At 33.1% G+C, this 6,467-nt stretch overlaps 2 pseudogenes; one reads left to right on the top strand and one right to left on the bottom strand.

Moving 5' to 3' along the window:
- Positions 1 to 1,022: 1,022 nt before the first annotated feature.
- LOC134255964 (uncharacterized) lies at positions 1,023 to 2,087 on the top strand (annotated as a pseudogene).
- Positions 2,088 to 2,385: 298 nt separating this feature from the next.
- LOC134255963 (uncharacterized) lies at positions 2,386 to 3,451 on the bottom strand (annotated as a pseudogene).
- Between the last annotated feature and the right edge of the window lie 3,016 nt (positions 3,452 to 6,467).

Below are 6,467 nucleotides of genomic sequence, written 5' to 3'. Positions count from 1 at the left end.
TTTCCTCTGCGTCCGTCCGTCCGTCTGTCTGTCCCGCTTGGTTTTCCACACTTTTTTTCTAAACGCTTGCAGATATTGAGCTGAATTTTGGTATGTGGGTGTTTCTTAATGAGTTACAGATAAAGTTTGAATTTCACTTCGCTTGATTGATTTTTGACAGAATTATGGCATTTTGAATATTTTTCATAATCGCTTAATTAAGATCGGATTCAAACTCACTTCCGATTGTCGACAAAAATATGAAGCGAGGAAAAGATGTTGGAGAAATGAGTTGCATTTTCGTCTTAATGTTGATTATTTTATTGGTTTTAAGGCATTTACAACTTGAAAATCTTTCCTTTTACCTTGGACATGACTTTTGCATATTATAAAATAACATCCTAATGAAAAAGGGGAACCCGGTAGGGGACATGTATTGCTTATGCAATACTCTCAGAATGCTTGGTACATACGAAGATTTTTCATCAAGTTTGCCCACGGGTGATAAGTAAAGATAAGATCACCCGTTGGTTTCCGATGATGTTACAATGCATAAAAGCATTGTACCAAAAACCTTAATCATTGCAGTAATCAACACATTTAATCAAGAGGAACATCTATCATTCATTACAATTTATCATATCAACAAGCAATGAGGTATACAAATGCAAAGGGCACACACTAATAATACCATGAAACAATTAATGAAAAACCAGTATAGAATGCACAAGAAAAAAATCAGTTTCACCAGCTATAACCAATGTATTTAAAAATAATTGCTTAATTACAAATAGATATCTCATTTTATGAAGTATAAGTAAAATCGCATTTCATCATATTTAAACCTTTCCTATACTTTTAACTTATGATATTAATTAAGACATACCACAGTCTGCTGGCCAAGCTTTACTGTACCATCCTCCAGCATAGTGTACTTTACGACTAAAAAAGCATTCATCTTCCTCAGCATCTTTATGTGCTTATCGTGGTTGATGACCTGCTTAAGTGTCTGATAGTAACTGTCACTAGACACAATCCACGACATGCCGTATGACTGCTCACCATTAGCACATCTTCTGGTTACCACTTCTTCCAAAACAAACATAGTCATGGGTTTGGGACCCAACAAAACAAAACTAATTATTAAATCCAGCAAATAACCAGATTCCACCAAACTATAAAATTATTTATGTTCTGTATACAGATTAATCCCAGATACCTGTAAAAAAAAAAAAAAAAAAAAAAAAAACAGTATTCTCTTATATTTAGGTTTACAAACATCAGAATGAAATACTCCAGTAAAAGGAAGAAATTAAAAAAAAAAGAAAAAAAAATATTTTTCCTGGATACATTATCGATTTTCCTACATTAATTTTTAATTAATTAATAAAAAAAACCGTGGGGCTGGTCAAATCCGTCCTTGGATAAAAAGTATAGTCAACCACACAAACTTAGTAGCAGCGTCAAGTGGAAACAATGGGCAAATGAAGGTTGACAAATGGAAATCTATTAGCAACCATCTTTTCAATGCCTATGAACATGATTCTGAGGTCTTTCCACGGTGTGAACATGGCCAGCTAAATGAACCTAGAGACTGGATGCAGCAAGGTCATTATCCAATTAAATCTATTTTCTTTTATTTTATAACTGTAACACATTCCAAAAATTTCGCATTTTTTTCCCTTCTAGGCTCTAGATGCCACAAGATGGTAAAAGATGTTGTGGAGAGTCCCTATCTCCTTAGAGATCTTCCAAAATTTTCATCTGTTTACCAGACATATGGACTTGAAGTTTTTCACTCTGTGGTGTATCATTTTGCACCAAAGAGTACACACTTCTTTTACATGCCAATGCTTGCAAGGTTTTTAGCCTTTTTTAATACATTCATAGTTCTATAGATTAAAATAAAAAAAGTCTTTAGAAATTTTATATTATTCATTTTCAACAGGTTGTGTATTGCTGCATTTCATTACAATGAAAACGGAACGAGACGTCAGTAAATAACAAGAGAGGGTGAACTACAGTGGAGTGTATTCTACCCAAAGGCAAAAAAAGGACAGGAATGTGTAGTAAAACCTCGCAGAGTGCCTGCAACGTTTGGTAAATAAGTTAAAAAGAAGTGACTAACAAATGCTTTAGCATAATTTCACATATATAAATATCTAATGAATCTATAATGAAATACTAAAACAATCACTAAGTCTTTCATGTATTTGCTTTCCTTATAAGATTTTCATTCTTCTACTAGTATTCTCTTGATTCCACAGAATATGTCGGAAAATTGCTGGAAAAGATTTTTGTTAGAAGAAGGCACCATCCTTCCTTAAAATTTGCCTAAGATGATTTTGTGTTTGGTCATAAAGCTGAAGAACCACGTCCACTAACTCAATAGTATGAAGACTTTGACAAAAATGAACTGATTAACAGAAGAACATCTAGATACAACAGATAAATTTGGTGGGAATGTGAAAGTTTAAAATATGTTGTGTTTCAAAATGGAAATGTGTTGTGTTTCAAAAAAGATTGATAGGTGGACATCATAACATTATTTTCATAAACGTGGATATTTGAAACCAGCATACGACTCAGATGGAAATGTCTGTCTGATTTTGGATACCACACAAGCAGGGATAATTTTTCGTCTTTTTTTCCCTAGGATATGCCAGATCCAACGAGTGAAATCTTCTGTAGGCCAAGTATATATATAATCTTTAATATAAAATTAACCATAAGGAAAATCCTATATCATAATTTACTTGACATGTTTCAAGGAAAAAATCAAAAACTTTTATAAGAAAAGTTATATGTATACATTATCTTACTCATGTGTTGGCTCGTTGTCATCAAGGGGCCCATAAGTGTCTACAAACACATACATGGAGACTTCCAGGACGTCAACCTTGAGGCAATTTCCCTGAAACCAATCATGTTCTGTGCTACACTTTAACTCCTTTGCTTCTACTTTTTTCCAAAATGGGTGCAATTTCATGGCAGCATAAACATCCTTCATTTGTTTCCATTATTTGGCACCTTTCACAGACACACCTTGTAATGTAAATCAAATTATATATTTACTGTTCATATATGAAATATATATATATTACACATGTAATAATGTTGATAATGAATGGGTGAACAAAAGTTTCATTTCTGAAATATAAACTTAAACTAGTAAAATATTTGTTTAATTTTCATACCATGTTAAATTCTCTCTGCGGGTTCCAATTACAGCTACTGCATTATCCTCCTCCAAATCACCTCCCTCTGAATCTTCAGATTCACTCCTATTGCTGCTTTGAGTTTGATTTAATAAGGGCTCAAAATTAAAGGGTCTTATTTCTTCAGGAGCAAGAGAAAATCTATCTGACGAGGCTTCTTTCATTGTTTTGTTTAAGATAAAGCGAGAATTTGCAGGAAGCTCACCTCTGACGTAAAAATCGCCCACCTGACTCTTATCATTAATTGTCGGCATTTTTCGGAGAACTGCATAGGTTGGTATTTAAAGATTACTACATCCAGCTGTGCTTTGTTATCTGATGCTTGTTTAACAGATTCAGTGTGAGAATCTGACTTAGGAATGCTATGGACATTGAATGCAGACAAAATATTTTTTATGTCCTGTGTCCTTTAAGTCAAAATATCAATAATGTTTTATAGAATTGTTTAATTTCCTCTTAAATGAAACTCTTTATTTGCACATGACAGCAGATTGTCATTGATGAGGCAATTAGGAAAGCATTTCATTTTCGACTTCTAAATACCAAGTGTTTGTACCATTTACATTTTGACTTATCCCAAAATACCTAGTTTACTCAGGTGACCGTTTTCTATCTGTTTTTGTGTGATGTGTATTAATATTTAAAAATTTTCATTAATCTTTTTGTCTGAAACCACCGAACTAATTCAACCAGTTAAGGCACAAAGCATCTATTGATGAAGAGAAATACGAATTGTGAATTTTATTAGTTTTTACCTCTTGGTTAACGAGGGATGGGGCAAAAACCACTGAAATTAATCAAATCTTTTCACTTTTACTCAAAGATGTTCAACATCTCTGTTTAATAAAATGGAACTAGTGCTTGACCAGTGGAAGTGTCCATATCGGTAAAGTTGCCTTAATATTAAGGAAAATTATTATTTACAAAGAAATTGACGAAAATTAAATAAACGATTAACAAATGTCATAATTATCGAAAACAATAAATCCTTGTGATACTCCACTTAAATATTCCATTCCGTTGAAGCCTAAAGTCAGAAATTTGAAGAATTCCATTCCTCTGTCCCCCTTGTTATAGTTGAGTCACCCAGGGGCTAGCGAAGGCCGGCCCCTCGGGTAGTGGACCAGCTGCATGACGGGCGTATCATGTAATGTGTATCTGTTTGCAGTAGGACTGATCAAACGCGATTCTTAGTTAGGGCAGTCTTGAACCGAGTTTACTGAACATAACGACTTTATTCTCGTATATGTATTATGTTTTCTTTATCCATTAATAGTATATTGTGACTTTTTTTTTAAAAATTTTCATCGATTTTACTTAAGAAAAGTATTATTATAAATTAGTTTTTATTATAAGAAAAATTGTTTTACTGTTGGATTGTTTTAATTTAGTTTCCCTTAAACCTTCTCCTTTGAAAGAAAATATTTTGGCATTAAGAGCGAATGCTTTGATATATTCTTAAAATTACAATACTCAATGACAAAAATAACCAAGAAAAAAAATTAAAAATTTAATATTAAACACTATGGCCTAAGATAGGAATAGGAAAATCTGTCACTTTTTACCTCTAAAAATCTGGCTTGTCTTCTGAGAAACACCCTTCTTTAATAGCCATTCATAAACATCATCTACAGATGACTCCACATTCATCACCATATCTGCTAAAAAAAAAAGTAGTGATTTTTTTTATTATGCACCTAGTGATAATTTCTTATATTCAACAGACTAATCAGAACACAAGTTTCTACATGTACAGTGTAAGAATACAAATAGATCACTTACCCGTGTTTGGTTTTGTAGTTCAGATTTTATGACAAACTGGACCGTGTTCCTGATTAATGATGCTGGGTCATGTCCAGCACTTCTTATTTCCCCGTTAAGTCTTTGGAAGGTAAACAGCTAATTCATCTGCCTCCTCTTCTGAATAATCACTGGTAGTTGCTTCTGGTTCTACTGGCGGAAAAATTAAAATGTTTGCGGCTCTTTGCAATGGATTTGTTACCTTGTGTTCTATTGTAGGAACCCTATGTCATAAATTAATGAAACTTCGTATATAGATTTAACCAACACTATCTAATAAATTTATGGACAAATATGGAGTAACTACACAAATTTATCTCATTCAATTTAAAAGACCCATTTCATTGCCTGGTGTAGGAAGGCGGCGCAATACCAAAAACTTACAATAAAAAATTGCCATATTATATATAAAATCCTACGGAAAAGTGATTACTTCCCTTTTGTTGATTGGAAGTGAAAATTCTCAAATAGTTTTATAGTAATCCTTAAATTTTGGTGTGTATGCTTTGCTAAGCAGGTCCGGCACAATTTCTTGATTAAACTATATATCTTGATTTAGCTATATAGGTTTATTAAGCTATTCAGAATAGCTTGATTAAGCTATTTTCTCAGACTTTTTTCTCAAATGTGATATTTTTTCAACATGTGCAAAAAATCGCAACTAGGTGCAGTGGAAATATTAAACTTTGTTCTCTTCTGAATACAATGCATGTGAAAATCACTCACCAAATTACGTCTCCTTGAGAGACTTTGTACTCAGAGTTTTAACAGTTTTGGGCTATTGATGAGTGACCACACAGTTATTTCTTGAATGAAATTATAAAGGAGGTCAGTTATGGCCAACAGGATAATTGATTAGTAACAGTTCAGCACAATGAGAAGCAATCATACTTACCCATGCCTCACCGCACGCACAGCTACTCAAACAATGGAAATTCATATTTTGCTTAAAGTATTCAACAGCAACAATGTAAGAACTTTCTATGATTTAGGGTGTATTTTTGAAAGTCCATAGTACATATATGAATAGTCAAATACTTGCAACTTTTTGTTTATTTCTTACAAAAAAACGTTTTTGTGAAAAACTGCATATAAATAGCTTTATCAAGCTATTTTGAATAGCTAAATAAAGCTATAAAGCTTTTTAAAGCTATATAGCTTATTCAAGAGATTGTGCTGGACCTGCTAAGTATGAATCTTACAACGTTTTATATACATGGGGTTGAAATCCAACAAATGGCAGCTGCTTTGGCAGTTGCGGCGCACTGGACTATGTTAAAGTGTTTTGATCCTGAATTAACTCTCACAAAAATGTACCAGTCATAAACGTTTGGTACATGTCACGGGATGGCTGGCGGTTTTTCACAATTACAATACACTTTTTGTCAAAATATAGTTTTTATTTACAAAAATTTACAAATACACGCGACATGGCTCAATGGCTCACTGCTGGATGGCATACATAGCATT

This window comes from Saccostrea cucullata, unplaced genomic scaffold (genome assembly GCF_032062105.1).
Source record: "Saccostrea cucullata isolate Sc308-1 unplaced genomic scaffold, CSIRO_AGI_Scuc_v1 ctg1961, whole genome shotgun sequence".
NCBI lineage: Eukaryota > Metazoa > Mollusca > Bivalvia > Ostreida > Ostreidae > Saccostrea > Saccostrea cuccullata.
This window is presented reverse-complemented; position numbering and strand designations above follow the sequence as displayed.